We start from the raw sequence: 18,389 nt of genomic DNA, 5'->3' as shown, positions 1-18,389 counted from the left end.
GTTTTAAAGCTATATCGTCACGGTTTGGAATTTTTCAAATACATGATAAGTCACAGTTGGATGTTTGAAAGCATTTGTCTATAAAATATTTTTGAAGATATTTTTTCTACTGCTTCTTTATTTCTTATAAAGTCCAACACTTAATTCTCTTATTTTCTCTTTTATCTCAAACATGAAAGCATTTAAGGTAATGAATGTTTTTGGTTACAGCTTTGTTGTTATCTCAGAAGTTTAATGTGTGGCTTCGGGATTTCATTAATTTATAAGTAGACTACTTTTGAAACTTTTAGAAAATAACACTTTTTCTTATTACAGAAGCAATGTATATTTACTCTAGAAAAATATCAAAATAACTGTTAATAGAAAGTAGCAATAACTTGTTTTCTACCATTAAAATACAACTACCGTATCCAGTTGTTTATTTGTAGTTGATATATAGACAGTTAGCTGATGGATACATATTCCATTTTCTATATTATCTAAAAAGAAATGATGTATCTGTTAATTGACTTTTCCTCTTTGACATGGCTTGCTGCTTTTACTACACAATAATTCCTCTAGGTGTTTTATAACAAAAAAAACTGGTATATCAAAAAAAAAATGGTATACCAAAAGTTTGTATTCCAAAATTCAATCATTTTCAGTAATGTGTTATTGCAAACATATCTGTGAGGTAGGTGTCTGCTTTATCGACATTGGGTTTTTTGGCTTATTCTTATGTCCACACACTCTTTCAATTTACCAGCTCTTGCATAGGAAACAGTATGTCGTTTATAAGTTAACTGGTTTTGCAACCTTTACTGCACATAACAATCATCTGGGGAGCTTTAAAACATCCCAATGACCAGGTTTTCTTCCAATCCAATTAAATCAGAATCTTCGGAGATGGGACCCAGGCATCTTCAGGATTTAAAGGTTCTCATGAAATTCCAATTCACAGCAAAGGGAGAAGACCACTGGACTTGTTAGAATATATATGAAAGGAAGTTTCTAAGCTTAAAATGTAAGGTCTATTTATTTTTCAAATATAGCTGCTTTAACAAATTAGTAAAAAATTGGTAAACAAGCTAATCCTGGTATCTCTGAAAAACGCAAGTTTAATTTTGCCTGGAGCTGTAACTCTCGATATAATGTCCAGTATATCCTCCATGCCAGGAAACCATTATACTCACCAATATTTATGAAGAAGGATAATTTTTCAACTGCAAACCTTTAATTGCCTTTTTGGAAAATCCAATCCACCCAGATTTCCTTAAGGAAATTTTAAAAAGCTTATACATGAGCAATTACAAATCTGGCCTCCAGCCTAACTCAGGAATACAAAAAAAAAAAAAAACAAAACAAAACTCAAAAGCAAAGTTGTATTCCTTCATTATTTTATCCTTCCTTTTCTTCTGTAAAATCTCTATTTTAAAAATGGCTTCACCACATCATTTGAAGCCAGTTTCCTTCTTAATGACTCTTAATGACAATAATTCAAATTGCATTTACTTATTTATGGAGTCAAAAATTAAACAACAATACACAACAAGAGATTAAAATAGCTTGTACCTGGGTTGCCAAATGGTCTAATTCAACATTAGACCAAAGATGATCTAATTTAGCATTATTTAATCAGCTAAGAAAAAGAAAAACAAAAAAACCTAGCACATTGTATTAATTTAGCTATGAAACTCTTCATCAAAGAATAAAAGTAATTGTTAATTAACTTTTCACTTGGGAGAATCATACATTTTTCATTACCGAACCATTTCAATATACCCCAGGAAATCAGAAAATCAAGATACTGTAAACTATTGAAATGTTATAATTCCAACAATGAAACATCTTGCCCAGGCCTCTAATTAGGGTACTCAGCGTAGGGGAGGAAAATTTTTTCTTCTTCCCTTCTAGGGTAATTAATGTAAGACTGATTAACAGGAGAAAACCAGATTTAACATTGAAGGTGTGGGAGTCCTGCAAAAACATGACATGCTCAGTTAGGCAATTGAGGCTTCCATGCCATCCTAAGCTAAGGAGAATGGGGCTCCAGAGGGAAGGCAGATTATTCAGAGGAAGATGAGAAGAACAAATATATGGTAAATAAGTGCTTGCCATGCCATGCCATGCAGAGACAGTGGGACACAGAGAGGCCTTTGAACAAATAGGCCCTGCCACAGACCTCCCTTGTGCTTACCACATCTAGCCCATACTCTTTGTAGGTATCATTTGTGATGGCTCTTTCCTTGAACCAGATCCCCTTATCTAAATTAGGCAGTTAAGTGGGAGTTACAAAGCTCATCCAGGCACTTTCCTGGTGGCCCAGTGGCTAAGACTCCCTACTGCCAATGCAGGGGGTCCAGGTTCCATCCCTGGTCAGGGAACTAGATCCCACATGCTGCAACTAAAGTATTCTGCATGCAACAACTAAGAGATTCTGCATGTGGCAAGGAAGATTCAATGTGTGGCAACTAAGACCCAGTGCAGCCAACTAAATGAATAAAGACTGTTTTGGGCCCTGATTGTCTTCAGCTCAAAATAATCTGCATGCCAAAGTGGCACATTTTTGGGTGGCATATTCTGTTCCCCTTCATCTATTACAGGAATGCATAAAGTCATAAGGGGAATGCAAGAGGAAAATCAGCTTTTCCAGGAATGTGCTTCAAAAGAAAACTGGATTCCTAAGCTGAACAGCCAGGAGATGAAACCAGTCAATCCTAAAGGAAATCAACCCTGAATATTCATTGGAAGGACTGATGCTGAAGCTGAAGCTCCAATACTTTGGCCACCTGATGTGAAGAGCTGACTCATGGGAAAAGACTCTGATGCTGGAAAAGATCGAAGGCAGGAAGAGAAGGGAATGACGGAGGATGAGATGGATGGATGGCATCACCGACTCAATGGACATGAGTTTGAGCAAGCTCCAGGAGTTGGTGATGGACAGGAAAGCCTGGCACGCTGCAGTCCATGGGGTTGCAAAGAGTGGGACATGACTGAGCGACTGAACAACTGTAGGACAAGCTGTATGAGGTGTAACAAACCTAAGGAAATGTGCAATGTAATTTTTGTCCCTCAATTTGCCAGTTATAAATCTGTATCCTAAATCTGGTTGTACAAAGACACACAACTAGTTATTGTTTGGCTAATAGCTCTTTCATAAATGTTTCTATTATAGTTGTCACTGTAATTAAACTATGGGACCCCCCCAAAAGTGACAAGAAGCCAAAGAGTGAGAGAGTGTACTGATAATTAAAATTACTCTTGACCTTGGGAATAGCCAATGGGTGGGGTGGAAATCTTTACCTTCATCTAACAGAGGAGTCACTTCCCATTTTAATGAGTCAAATTGCTTATTCAATGTTGGATTAAAAGCTACAGTCTTCTCCCTGTTCTCTGGTGAGCCAAGCAGGCTCCCCAGGTTTGTTTAGAAACTCCAGTGAAAGGACTGCATAGTTCAAAACATAAGAGGTCATGTTTAGATATGCCCTAGTAGATAGGGCTTTAGCAATATGCTCAATTTGACTTAGAAAAATAAACAGGGCTGACACTTATTTCACCTGGGCATTAGAGAAGAGATTAGCTTGGATCATTCAATTAATTGAGCATGAAATCTGGAATATACCAAGTTGCTTCTACATGTTCATCCTCTCTTTCTTTCTACCTGCTTAATTATATTTGTGTTACTTCTGTTAAATACATCAGCAATGAGCACTGTAGTTGCTAAAGAGGTATGTGCCAATTTTATATTCCTAGATTCTAAAGCAGACTGACCAGTATCTTTTATTCTAGAGAAGGAGGTGAAGCAAAAACATTTAAATAACTTGACCCAGGTTAAAGTACAGTATAACACTGATACGGAATGAGGACTTTGGGACAATGTTACCTATCACTTAACTATTTTTCCAAAAATGTCTGGAACGACAGTAAGCACAACTATAATATTTATACAGCATTTTACATTTTCAAGAGTATTTTAATCTTACATTATAATTCAAAACCGCTCTGGTAACGAGTTATCTCAGTCTTAATTTTAGAGATGACAAAATTCAAATTCAAGGTGGTTCCTCAAAATTTCATCATTTAAAAATAACTGAACCAAAATTTACATTAACATTTAACTAATCACAAACCTGTGTCTGAGATAGGAAAGAACAAACCTGACTCTATACTTGATCTGTTTCTTTTGCTTTAACCTTTGTATCCCATGGCTTTTGTTACAAGCTAATCACTAAAGGAATGTTGCCTATGGCCGAAAATATACATAATGGCCCATCTCCGGGAACCCTGCCTCCCATCCTTTAAGGTTAAGCTAAAATACCTCCGTTCAGCTCACCGGAAACATCCATAACAGGCCCACCTATGAATGACTACAGGAAAGAGTCAATTAACACATCCCCTTTGGAGTTAAGCTAAAGCTGGAAATATCTGCAACAACTAATGATATTTTTTACTTTACCTTCTCACCTCCTCATTTCTTCGTTCCATAAAAGAAACTAGCATCCAGATCTGGGCAAGATGGCTCTTTAGGTCTCTAGTTCGCCATCTTCTCAGTCTGCAGGCTTTCTCAATCAAGTTGTTATTTCTTGCCCTAACACCTTGTCTCTCCTTTTACTGGCTTATCCCGTAGCAGGTGGTAGGAGCTTTGACTCCAGAACATGTCCTTTTCTTTAAACCATGACTTTCTGTGTGTTCATCAGATAAACCATTTTAAAGAAGTGCTTTAGGTTGAAATATGTTAAATCTTTCTATAGCGTCTTGAAACAACACACTGACTAAAGCTAAATGAAACTTAAAATGCACCTATCACTATTACTTACTATGGAATCCAGGTGTAAAGTGAACATGAAGTAAAACAAAAATGTAAGTTGTGATGCATTACCAGTGTTTTAATTAAATCCTTAAAGCACACCTTGTGGCTCGGATGGTAAAGGATCTGCCTACAATGTGGGGACTCAGGTTTGATCCCTGGGTGGGGGAGATCCCCTGGAGAAGGGCATGGCAACCCACTCCAGTCTTCTTGCCTGGAGAATTCCGTGGACAGAGGAGCCTGGCAGGCTACAGTCCATGGGATAGCAAAGAGTATGACGTGACTGAACGATTAACACTTTTAAAACACACATACACACACCAATGATTGATGGACAGATGTCTTTGATTTCCACTGAAAATGTGGCAGTATCCAAGCTTGCCTCAATCCTAGGTGGAGGGTTACTGGGAAGCAGTGAGCCACCTAAGGACACTTTTTCCTTTCCTTAACAATGAACATAAAAATTAGTGAAAGTATTCCTCTCTATTTCTGAGGTTCTGACAGTGTTTCGGCCACTATAATGCCGCCAATGTGTTCCTGTCTCCCTTTTCTCCTCTACATTGATAATGTTGACTATTCTGATATATGTTTTAATTGGAAGAAAATTCTAGGGATGGGAAACATTGGTCAAGAGTGAAGAAGCATTTTCTAAAAACACTGATGATTCTAATATATTCTTAACAGACTCAGATAAATTTGGATTAGTCTCCATTGCTTTTCAAACAGGTTCCAAAAACAAAACAAAACATTGGTCAGCATAACTGCAAATTGGACAGCAATCAAAAACCTACCCTTGTTGAATGCACCCTTGAAAGAAAGACTCCGCACTGTATGCAGAAAAGAGGTCACCTTGTCAAATGGTCCCAAGAGGATCACTTAGGGGAGAAATGGCTGAAGGCAGAAACTGTAGTACTGGCTTGCCCTGGACCATCCTGAAGAAATCACTCCTGCTGCTTAGAAAGCAAGCCTTTCTGCATTTACCTTACAGCATAAGGTGAAGACTACAGCTATACAATTTTGTGGTCTCAGAGGACAGACAGGAGTTTGTCAGGGCAACAAGAAAGCATTAGTCTAGGCAGACTAAACAGCTTGTGTAGAAGTGCGGAGGTAGAAAACGGGTGGTCCATAGGAAGAATTATAGGTGGGCTGGTACTGCTAGAGTGTAAGATGTACAGTCAGAAGCTGTGGAGGATGAAGCCAGAACTCTAACCATGGGCCAGATTTTAGGAAACCAATATTTCATTTTTGGGTGATAGAGTTCATTATGTAGAGAGTGGGTTTAAAAAGGTACGAGAATATGAAATAATGATAATGATAATAACAATAGCAACCACAACAGTAAGGATTTGTAGAACACTTAACAACAAGCCAGACACTGTTCTAGGCAATTTGCATGTATTAGCTATTTAATTCTCAAAGAAGTAGGTACCGTACTAACATCATTTTACAGGCGAGTGATGAAGCGACAGTTATGGAGCTAGTAAGTAGTGGAGATGGAATCCAAACAAGAATCCAAGTACTTTTTCACTGCAGGAGCCTGTGTATTTAGGGAGATCACCACACTTGCTCTGCGTCAGGGGAGGAAGACACAGGAAACTGCAGTCAGTATGGCTATGCGCGGTGTGGCGACGTACATCGTGGACGGCAGGTTTTGGCAACACCATAAGTGGTAAAGTCAAGTATTATCAGCCCCCTTTCCAGGTGAGACCTTAGAAGGTTTAAATGATTTGGCCTGGGTCTTTTGAATTTGCATTTACTGTGCTTTCTATTCATAATAATTACCTGTTCTCGCTTTCCAAAACCAGACATTACAGAAAGCAAACAACCTCTCTCTCCTTTTTAGGAATTCAGAAAGACAGGAGATGGCTATGCAGGATGCATGGACACAAAAGCATCTTGAAATCCCAGAGATGCATTCATCTGTGCACTCTCTCATTTATCCCTTCATTTAGGAGTCATTTATAGAGTCTTTTATGAGCCATACATTATAAGCTAGGCCCTGGGAGTACAAGGGGGTAGAGAGGCAATCGAGTTTGTTTCTGTCCACTGAATTCTGTCCAGTTTGCAGATGGTACGTGGCTGATGGAAGTGCCTAAAGTTACCTTCTAGGGTTATGAGGCTCCAACCTCCAACTATTTTCTACTTTACAAAATCATCACACACACCATAAACTGAGAAAATTATGAGTCCAGAGTGGCTCAATGCTTTTGTGCTAAAGAATACCTATATTGTCAGCAATATTCAGCTGACAGGCCAAAGGATAAAACTATTATAAGGATTTCAAAAGCTGGGGCTTTTGATTATACCCTACCTTTGTCCTGACAAAATGCAGGAGGTGGACAAACCAACGGCCTTCCTTCAAGCCACATTTCTCCAGCCCCGGAGTTCCTGAAATCTTGGTGAGGTAATCTAACTTTGTATTTGACACCACAATTTATTTTTTCTGACCTGAACAGACTGCTTCTAAGGACAAGCTTCTCTACACATATAATTTTAAGGGGGAAAATATCAATATTGAAGAAAACACGTGCACTTTAATGTCACTCCACCTTATGATTCACTTGTTATTCCTGGGGTGTTCTTCAGTGGGTTAAGTGGGCTATTGAACACACACAAAAAATCCCTGGAATTTGAACATTTTCTATTACCTTAAACCGATTGAAAATCAGCTTTTCCTTTCTTCAGATGATTTACCTGACAGTCAGTAGAAAAATTCTTCCCATGGGCTTCTGCTTTCTGAAACCTTTCCCACCCCTCGGTTCTCAGAAACAGAATTTGGTAAGTTTCACTCTATCCCAAGGCATTATTCATATAATCCAAGAAAAACTCAGAGAGACTAGATGACTAATTTGCAATGATCTGAGGTACCTGAAATATTTTATTCATTTTATTTTTATATTTCTTTAAAATAAATGCACTTACTATCCTAAGGGTAACTTTGATATTAAAAAGAATCACATTTATTACATATTTACCAGAAGTCTGAGCAGCTGCCTTTTAAGCCTATATCCCAAAATAGAATTATTTATGAGAAACCTTAACGCAAATAAAGATACTAAACCCTCAGGGCCTCTTGTGCTTTTACATTTGACATCTCCTCTTTTCAAATATTCACGTAGAATAGCCTTAAGTAGAAACTTCAAGATGTGCTATGGTAAAACATTTTTTCCCAAGCCACTTTACTGTTGATGGGGTGTTTTCTTAGTCTGCATTCTCAATAATAGTCTTTTCCTAAAAGGAGATGGAGGTAAACTCTCCAAGCATTTGTTCTGCTTCTTTAGCTTATGTTAGAGCAATCATAGGCCACTGCATATTTCCAGCATCAGATATTAAGTTCTGATCAATTTTATCACATGTTGATTTTAACAGTCTCAGTCCCATAGGAGGCTGAAATATCTTTCACAACCCATAAGGTACTTTTTCCACTGCTTAGCGCTTTCTACCCATTTCCCCCAAATTTAGAAGTTTGAATTTAAAAATAAATTTCTCTAAGTGAATTTCACTACTTTACTTTTCAGGCTGCAAATTCTAGCTCTCATAACAGGTAAGAAGTAATGTTATTTATGTTTCCCCTTATGTTAAAATTCAGATTGATTCACTTTATAATTATTTGGAAAGTGCACATTACTATATCAGCAGGGCTTCCAAGTTCAAATTTAATTTAAGCCATGAGAAACTGATTGCAACGTCATTTCTCAATGCAAAAGATAAAAATTATATTCTTTTCTATTAAAGGGGGCATAAGTGAAGTGACATCTAATGCAAAATGAGCATTAAAAAGATATATTAATATAATATATAAGGGACAAAATGACCTATTTCTGTATTTTCCATTCATTCAGCAAAGAATTAACAATAGGTCATATATGGCTAGACTAGTGCTTAGGGATTTTGTTCATGTTCACAATAGTGTGACAGTGCAGGAATTTTTTAAATTAACACAGATATTTAATATCAGTTAGATATAAAAGATAATCACTGATGTATATAACCAGTATTAGAATTGTTAAAATCAAGGATTTTAAATAGTTTGGAACATTAGGAAACATATTGCTAGATACCACTCATAAAAAGCTTGAGAAAACAAAAAATTAAAAACAAAAGCAAATCAGTATAGAAATAGTCACTATAGGTCATGAAACCCAACGAACTGGGACAAAATTGAAGAAAACCAATTTTATACTGTCTTGACGGAAGAGTTCATTTTATCAAATTAGATGGAATTTTCAAAGACGACATGCTACTATGAGAAAAGGCAAGTGTGGAAACCAGGAAGAAGCTGTTACCTGAATCTATTGCCAAAGAGAAGTTACAATGAATGTAATAAAACATCTTTTTTTGTGCTAAGAAATATGGAAAGACAGTAGCTGTTCCTCTACATTAATCTCCTTCCAGGTTAACAGGTGCAGCACCAGTTGGCTCCAGAAACTCTTGTCAATGTGTTACTCACACTGTCCCATCTGCTTCTTACTGTTTGCTGTATACAAAGACATGTCAGTATGCCCACCCATTTATCATCATTTTTTCATTTTGTTATTTTCTACCTCAACTATGCCAGTATGCTAGAAAGATAGTTTTATTATATCAATCAAGAAATATACTAATAAAATATTTCTAGAATTTAAGTGCTGTGTGGACCGATGAGAGAGAACCATGTTCTGTGCAACAGGATCCCTTCACCCTAACACATTCAACCAGCATTAAAAATACCAATAAAATTGCTCCAAGGACTTATGAGAAGTACATAGGAACCAAGAATATCAGGGTTGATTCTCCAGGCAAGAATACTGGAGTAGGTTGCCATCCCCCTCTCCAGGGGATCTTCCTGACTCAGGGATGCAACATGAGTCTCCAGCATTGCAGGCAGATTCTTTACCATCTCTATGGGAGCCACCAGGGAAGCCTCTTCATGGTTGAAAGGCAACTATTTCTTACAATAGACTGTGGCACAGAAGCCCACTCTGAAACATGAAGAGCTCTTCAGCTAAAGGAATGATGGTGGTGGTGGGCATTCAGGATCTATTCTCACCCTGGAGGTGGTTCATGAAACATGCTTAGGAACTAGTAAGGCTCAAGTAACAATATTGGAAAAATCCCTAATATTCTCCAGTTCCTAATGTGTGATCCAAATCGCTCCATAGCATTCCTTAAACAGATGTTTATGTCCCGATTTCACACCCCAGTGAAAGAGAACTCGCTACTTCCAGAGGAAGCTTTTTCTATCTCGGGCCGAACTTCAGTGTTAACACATTTGTTTATTTTTGCATCACCCTCCCAGCTCTCATTCATTGGCACCTATGATACCTAGGCAACTCCCCGCTGTTATCCTCAGGCCCAGTTCTGCTGATGAGGCCTTTCCTGCATCCTGTGGCCTCTCTTTTCAAGGAACAACTCACAGGGGAGGAAACACAGCAGCTGGAGGGAACATATACATTCAACCTGGATTGTTCTATGGAGGAAACTTGTCTTCCCTTGGGAGCCACTGACCTTTTAGAAAACCGCGTAAGTAAAAACCAGCTAAATGTTTAAACTAAAAAAAAAAAAAAAAAAAATAGGAAACTGAATTCATCTTTAACTCAAGTTTAAGAATAGGGAGCAGGGCTTCCCTGGTGGTGAGGTGGATAGGAATCCACCTGCCAATGCAGGGGACGTGGGTTTGATCCCTGGTACAGGAAGATCCCACATGCTGAACTACGACAAAGCCCCAATGTCACAACTATTGAGCCCATATGCTGCAACTACTGAAGCCCTTGTGCCCCAGAGCCTGTGCTCCGCAACAAGAGAAGCTACCACAATGAGAAGCCCGTGCACTGCAACTAGAGAGTAGCCCCCACTCGCCACAACTAGAGAAAGCCCGTGTGCAACAACGAAGACCCAGCACAACCAAAAATAAAAATATATATATATATATACATTTTTTTAAAAGGTATTTAAAGAAGAGGGAGCAGTAAACTACTGTGCAGGTGCAGCTGGATTCTGTGCTGTAATTTGGAGAGGAAGGCTACCAAAACTCCCAGGAGACTCGTGTCCTCTCCTGGCTGCTGTGAACTCCTGGAACCAAGGACTGAGTTTTTAATTCATTTGATACCCCCTGACCTAGCACACTGAGGTCTCAATTAGTGTTTCCCAGATATGTTATTAGTTTAGTTTGCTTAAATCATGAGTGCTTATCTGTCTCCCTTTGCTTTCTGCTCAGCCTAATAATACTATGCATCATCCCCTTTTCACCAAACCGCTCTTTGATTATTTGAAGACAGTTAATACACCTAAAATTATCAGTTGCTTTCTAGACAAGCTCCAATTTTTCAATGTCTCATTTGAATTATGTTTCCCAGAGCTGAACAGCATAGATTTGGTCTGATGAACATACTTTCAGTGTCAACAAAGAGGCTGTATGGGCAGCATTTCCATTACCATGCTATATGCCCGTCTCTATTTTTTTTTTTTTGCATCTATATCATGTTATTACAGTTACCATAAGCTACTCTCCTTTAATTTTTTTAAGCCAACATGTCATGTCTCCTCCAGCAATTTAATGCTAATGTAAGCAATTATGTTTTCCCTTTAAATGTTATAGATGGGGAAACAATGGAAACAGTGAGAGACTTTATTTTTTTGAGCTCCAAAATCACTGCAGGTGGTGACTGCAGCCATGAAATTAAAAGACGCTTGCTCCTTGGAAGGAAAGCTATGATCAACCTAGACAGCATATTAAAAAGCAGAGACATTACTTTGCCAACAAAGGTCCATCTAGTCAAGGCTATCGTTTTTCCAGTAGTCATGTATGGATGTGACAGTTGGATTATAAGGAAAGCTGAGCGCTAAAGAATTGATGTTTTTGAACTGTGGTGTTGGAGAAGACTCTTGAGAGTCCCTTGGACTGCAAGGAGATCCAACCAGTCAATCCTAAAGTAAATCAGTCCTGAATATTAATTGGAAGGATTGATGCTCACCTGAAACTTTAATACTTTGGCCACCTGATGCGAAGAACAGACTCACTAGAAAAGACCCTGATGCTGGGAAAGATTGAAGGTTGGAAGAGAAACAGACAACAGAGGATGAAATGGTTGGATGGCATCCCTGACCAGACGGACATGAGTTTAAGTAAGCTCTGGGAGTTGGTGATGGACAGGGAAGCCTGGCGTGCTTCAGTCCATGGGGTCACAAAGAGTGGGACACAACTGAGAGACTGAACTGAACTGATTCATTAAGTAAACATTTCAGGGCCAAATATGTGCCAGGCACTTGATAAGCAGCATTAAACGAAGTAGCCATACTCAGTATCTTCATGGTGCATTCATGCAGGAGAAGAAATATTATAATAGCTAACATGTACTGAAAACTTTTGACAAAGGTAAAAGTAAGGCTTAGGCGATGATCAAGTTTGTACATATAACCTTGGTTTGTTTGATTCCAGAGTCAGCTCTATTAACCACGAGGCTAAAAGGAACACTACCACCTATTGTAATAGCCTCATGGGTCCGCTGAGTCCTGACACTTTCATCTGGAACTCTAGAAAATACTATGATTCAAGGCCCTAGGAAGAGGAGACAAATGAAATGAAAGCAGAGAGCCAGTGAGAAACCATTTTTGGAGCCAGAGCACAGCCTAACAGGAAGAACAAATGAAAGATCCATCCACATCAGCAACCAAGGCTAGGAAGGAACACTTTAAAAAGAAAACTGATTTGCCGGTGGAAAAAATACAGCAGACATAACTTCTGATGGCGCAAGCTCTCGATGGGATAAGAAATACACAGCTGCAAAGAAACGCTGTCTTCAGACAGGTAATTGAGAGCAGCCTGATCATCAGAGGCGGTAGCTGATGTCTATAAACACATAATATAAAATAGATGCTGAATTCATTATTAACCTCTAACTACTATTTTGTAAAAAATATCTCCAGGACTGTTATCTTGGGACCATTATACAAAATAGGATAAACTGGGTATGTAATTACATTAATGTTATTAGAAACTTAGATTTTCAGCATCAGAGGAGACTGCAGTATAAATCAGATATATTCATTTCTATTTCTTGCTCCAAGTAGTGGTTATTTATGATGTATCCATTTTTCTTATTTATAATATGCTTTGTGACAATGTATATTAAAGATAAATAAAAATATACAGCATGAGTTTATGAAAACCAAAAGGCAAGTGTTAGTCGCTCAGTCGTGTCTGACTCTTTGTAACCCCATAGACTGTAGACCACCAGGCTCCTCTATCCATGAAATTCTCAAGGCAAGAGTACTAGAGTGGGTTCCCATGCCCTCCCCTCCAGGGGCTCTTTCCAACCCAGGGATTGAACCCAGGTTTCCCTCACTGCAGACAAACTCTTTACCGTCTGAGCCACCAGGGAAGGCCAATTAAAGATAAATAAAAATATAATATATAGCGTAAGTTTAAGAAAACTAAAGGGTAAGAATATAGGTGAATTCTTTCTTCAATATACTCATGCTTATCAGTCACTATTGCAAATTTTATTTTCTTTAAGTTCTAGGAAAAACCTTACCTGCACTGAAAATCTCTGGGTCTTCAGGCAGTACATGGACTCCTGCCAACTTAATTGTAACTTAAATGTTTATAGCTTAACACAAATTCCTCCCACCACTTGATCTACCTGAGAACTGTCAATTACCTTAACAGGAATCCTTCAATTTATCTGCAAATTATCTAACAATATGGTCTCTCTTGACCCTTCATGTAATGTCATATAAGATCACAGCCTTTTAAGGAAAACATTCTTTCATTAAATTAAAATATATTAAGAACAGAGCTGCAGAAAGGCATTTTCTATTTTCCTTCTTTTTTTTTTTTTTTCACCTGCATAACATCTGAATGGCAGTGGTTTATTTCCAAACAGTGCTGGAATGTTATGGGTTGATTCATTATACCCAATTCTCTTAACTTCCATATGTTACTTTAAGTCTTTTTAAATCAGAATTTATATTATTATTATAATTGCAATCTACATGATTACAAATCTGCTGTTTAAGATAACTAAACTCTTTTTAGGCATTTAAATGCATAAAACTTTTAAAACAGGCATACAGGAGGTGTTGTTTTGGGGGAGGTGGTGATGAATGGATTTGTTTTTAATATGTCAAAATGCAGCCCAGTTAATGAACTATTATACTTACTAATCTATTCCAAATATTGTTATTTAATGAATTTATATTGTTTAGGAAGTATAAAGTTATTTATAATATAAAGTGATTTATATTATTACTGAGGTAATAACTTATAGTGATGTGCCAGACACAGTTCAAAGTAATTTACTCATTCATTTAATCTTGAAAATAATCCTATGAGATTTATACTCTTTAAAAAACCCTTTTTCTCAGATGAGCAAACTGAGGCACAGAGAAGATGAATCACCCCCCTGAGAGTATGTACTACCTAAATCAGAAGGTACCTGACATGAATCAACAACAATTTGTCCTCAGAACCCACGTCTTAATGATCTTCTGGCGCTGCTAGATCCAGGTAATCTCATCCCATCCCAATTTTGTTCTTCATAGTTTGGTTGATTGGTTGTTTGGGTAACATTAAAGTCAACCAAAGTATGGCCAGGTCATGTGATTTTCAGAACTGGAATTCTCTCTCCAGGAGAGAAGCCATAACCAAATCATCTGTATACTCTTTCTGGCTCATAGTTGGTTTGAATAAGAATCAATAGTAGTTTCCTGAATAACAGGACCAGTTTTTCCATCTTGTAGCAGTTTTAGCTCAGGGCTGGAAATAATGTTGCAAGAACAACAGCAAGACATTAACTTCCCTGGTGGTTATTTTATAGAAACAGTGCGATGGGCCACATGTCTATTGCTAGCAAGCAGCAATGCCATTTCCTTTTTTTCTTGGGCTATTATCTTCTAAAAACACTCTTCTCCAATGTGTGCTGCATTCAATTACTGATTACTCTTAAATACTAACACAACAGACCTTTTCTAGGACGGTAAAAAGACTGAGAATCAGATTCTTGTGTATCTCTCTCTGGGTTAGAAGTACACAGTGATTCATTTAGGAAACATATTCATCATTTCCAAACTGCCCTAATCTTATTTCCTTTCTAGGTACATTTCCCATAGACCAAGAGTCAGAAAGGCTTCAATATATAGATCTCGCTTGAAATAATGGGATTATGATGCTACCTTGCCTCCATTTTGGCAGTCTTCTTTATAAACCTTTTAACTTAACCTTTGGCCCTATACCTCCATGCAAGTCTTTTTCACTTATTTTTACTGAATAGGCATTTTTTAACTTTCACCTAAGGTTACACTAATGCATTTATAGACTCATATTCTGGGTTCATTAAAGATCTCAGGCTGGGGCTGGAAGGTAACCATTAAAGATACAAGCGAACCTTTCTTCCTGGTCTGCTTGTTGTTTGGTCTCAAAATGCCATGGCATATAGATAAAAACTCTGCACGCCAACATTCAGTGAACATGCCAAGAAGGGAAACATCATCCTTTTATTGCAATACTCATAAAAATTGCACTCTTCATATACATCAGATGTATTGCATGATTAGCTAAATGCATTTGTTGAAAAGTAAAATTTGTTCCATTTTCTTCTCATAGAATTATACATGTTAATTATAGAAATTTTGGAATCTGTATAACATGGAAGAAGAAAATATATATTGCCTGCCATTCTGAGAAAATTCTGTTGAAGTATAATGGGCTACAGAATCGAGTACAACTTACCGACTAAACAACAACAACAAAATAAGCATATTGCACTGCAGTTTTTTGACTTGGTTTGGTTTTTGTTATTTTTTTTTGTTTTTGTTTTATTTGGTTTACATAAGCAGACACTCAATGACTTTTTCTTTCTTTTTTTTCACCTAGGGACATAAATGGCTTCATAAATAATGACTTCATAAATGGCTGAAGTATGGAATAGTGACTGGCATGTAATACAGTAAGTTCCCTACATATGAACAAGTTCTGCTCCGAGAGCACATTTGTAAGTCCAGTTTCTTGGTGAGTCCAACAAAATTAGCCTAGATACCCAATAAATACAATCAGCTGTATAATATTGTACTGTAATGGATATATATTACTTTTCACAGAAATAATACATTAAACAAACCAAAACATAAACATTTTTAATCTTACAGTACAGTACCTTGAAAAGTACAGTAGTATAGAACAACAGCTGGCATACAGGGGCTGGCATTGAGTGAACAGGCATGAAAAGTTACTGACTGGAGGAAGAAGAGGAAGCGGGAGATGGTAGAGTTGAAGGATCATCAGCAGTGGGAGACTGTGAGGCTATGATTCACTCACACCTGGCATTGATAGAATGCACATTCACAGCTTGCAAAGTTCGCAACTTGAAGGTTTGTATGTAGGGAACTCATTGTACCCATTTAATAGAGGTGTCTTTATGGTATGCTAGGTTCACTCATTTAACTTCAGCATGCAATTATTCACATTGCTATTTTTTACACGTGTATTACATATATTGGTTTAGGTTTAAAACTCAGTCATTATGAATACATTAGATAATTCCGATCAGGCAAAGACTTTAGGATAATGCTGGTGTCATAAAACTCGGTAAATCTTAGTTAAATACTGAATGAAATGTTAAATAATTAATAACATAATTTCATGAGCCAAAATAGCTACTTTAAATTAATATTTGGTTTATAGTAATATACTCTTCTGTATATCTGAATAAACATATTGAAGAGAAAACTTGTTTCCTTTTTAACAAAAAATACTAATATCTATTAACTTCATCTCTGTGATAATCTAAAACAGTTATTGAGAGCTTATTTGGAATGATTTGAATGAACACCTTTAAGCAACTACTGCCATGCAGTTTCCAGGCCCATGTAGATATGTACCTAGGATTTCCTTGGCTGTTAAAACATGCAGTTACCCATTTGAAGTCTTCTAATGAGGAGATGAGCAAGGTTGTCTCAGTTGTGTACATATTATACTTATGTTAACATCTTTTCCAGTTCTAAGGGCATAGCTTCTCTTTCCTGGTAATAATTTTAATTGAGCAACATGTTTTAGACTGGAACTTCAGTTTCCTAAATTGACCAAGTTGTGCCTTTGATTGTCGGATAATGAAAACAGTCTAGAATACTAGCCATTTGTAAACAGTGCAGGCGTATGACACCAAAGCATAGGACTACATGATAGCAAAAACATGGTCATATTGTATTCATGAGTATTTTGCAAAGGTTGTAATGGAGAAAAGCAGTGAAATAATTAAACCTTCACAACACATATAGAACAAAAGGCATGCTATAAAAAAAAAATGCACGTGTACCATTGCAGTTAGTACTATATTCATGTCTAAAAAGGCCATTTGATTTATCCAAAACAATGTCAGCAGTTAAGGTTGTACATTTGAATTTTATTGCTTTTACGTCCTTGTTTTTGATTTGAAAATATCATTTGGTGTTATAGATCTATAAGCCCTTTAACCATAAAATGTGTGCCATTTGTTTTATATTTGTGCTTATATAAGTAACTTCTAATAAAAATTAACTTGTCAGCACTGGTTGATCATAGGAAATTTTTATTCCTTTTAACTTGGCCTGTTTATTATCCAAGTTTGAGAAGCACTACACTTTAACAAGTGTTTCCCTGGTGGCACAGTGGTAAAGAATCCACCTGCAATGCAGGAGATTCAGGAGATGGTTTGATCCCTGGGTGGGGAAGATCTCCTGGAGGATGTCATGGCAACCCACTCCAGTATTCTTGGCCTGGAGAATCCCATGGACAGAGGAGCCCTGTGGGCTGCAGTCCATGGGGTTGCAAAGAGTCGGACACAACTGAAGCGACTGACCACGCACGCATGCACACTTTAACAACCATCATGTAAAAATGTCTTAACAATGGAGAATCTGAGACTGGTTCTCTGTAGAAAAATACTATTAAGGAGAGGTAGGGTAGAACAATATACATTTTAACACACATATCACACTCATATCAGAAGGTTAAAATATTTGTAAAGTGATTGTTCTAATTAAAGCAAAATATATCTCATAACATTAGGCTGATGTAACTGGCTTAATAATAACTAGGAATTAACTTCTTGTTCTTGATGTGCTTAAAGGCAATACCACTGCAGTACAAGCTGGCCATCAGGCCATTATGCTTGATTTAGCATAGAAAATAGCACCAGAAGACAAAATGAATTATAGTCAATGAAACTTATATACAATACCTTGATGGATACTAGTTTAAGGCAGGGGACAATTAGAAGGAAACAGTGATGACCTGAGATGTGGCTGGTCCTTTATGGGTTTACACCACACCTGAAATTGCTTTTGGTCTGCAAGAAGAATCAGGAGCCCTAGAACATGTGCTAATATATAAAACCTAGGGACTTCCCTAGTGGTCCAGTGGCTAAGACTTGATGCTCCCAATGCAAGGGGCCTGGGTTCATTCCTGGTCAGGGAACAAGATCCCATATTAAAAATTTGCATATCACAACTAAAGATCCCAGATGCCACAACTAAGACCTGGTGCAGTCAAATATATATATGTATGTATGTGTATACACACACACACACACACACACACATATAAAACCAAGAAGGCCAAAATAGTCACACCATTCCATTGAACATTTAT

General features: G+C 37.4%; 1 protein-coding gene and 1 long non-coding RNA gene across 3 annotated transcripts in view; both read right to left on the bottom strand.

Annotated features, from left to right (window-relative positions):
• Positions 1–18,389, bottom strand: part of DMD (dystrophin) — a 2,147,259-nt gene that overhangs the window by 1,874,773 nt on the left and 254,097 nt on the right. The gene's annotated exons all lie outside the window — the stretch shown is intronic.
• LOC145535982 (uncharacterized) lies at positions 153–5,799 on the bottom strand. Its single transcript, XR_014075569.1, has 2 exons — positions 5,679–5,799; positions 153–2,738 (listed from the first exon to the last, which is right to left on the bottom strand). It is a non-coding gene; the product is annotated as an uncharacterized LOC145535982 (long non-coding RNA).

Source organism: Giraffa tippelskirchi, chromosome X (genome assembly GCF_054371585.1).
Source record: "Giraffa tippelskirchi isolate mGirTip1 chromosome X, T2T-mGirTip1v1.2.pri, whole genome shotgun sequence".
NCBI classification, from domain to species: Eukaryota; Metazoa; Chordata; class Mammalia; order Artiodactyla; family Giraffidae; genus Giraffa; species Giraffa tippelskirchi.
The sequence above is the reverse complement of the archived record's forward strand: the minus strand, read 5'-3'. Positions and strand labels throughout refer to the sequence as shown.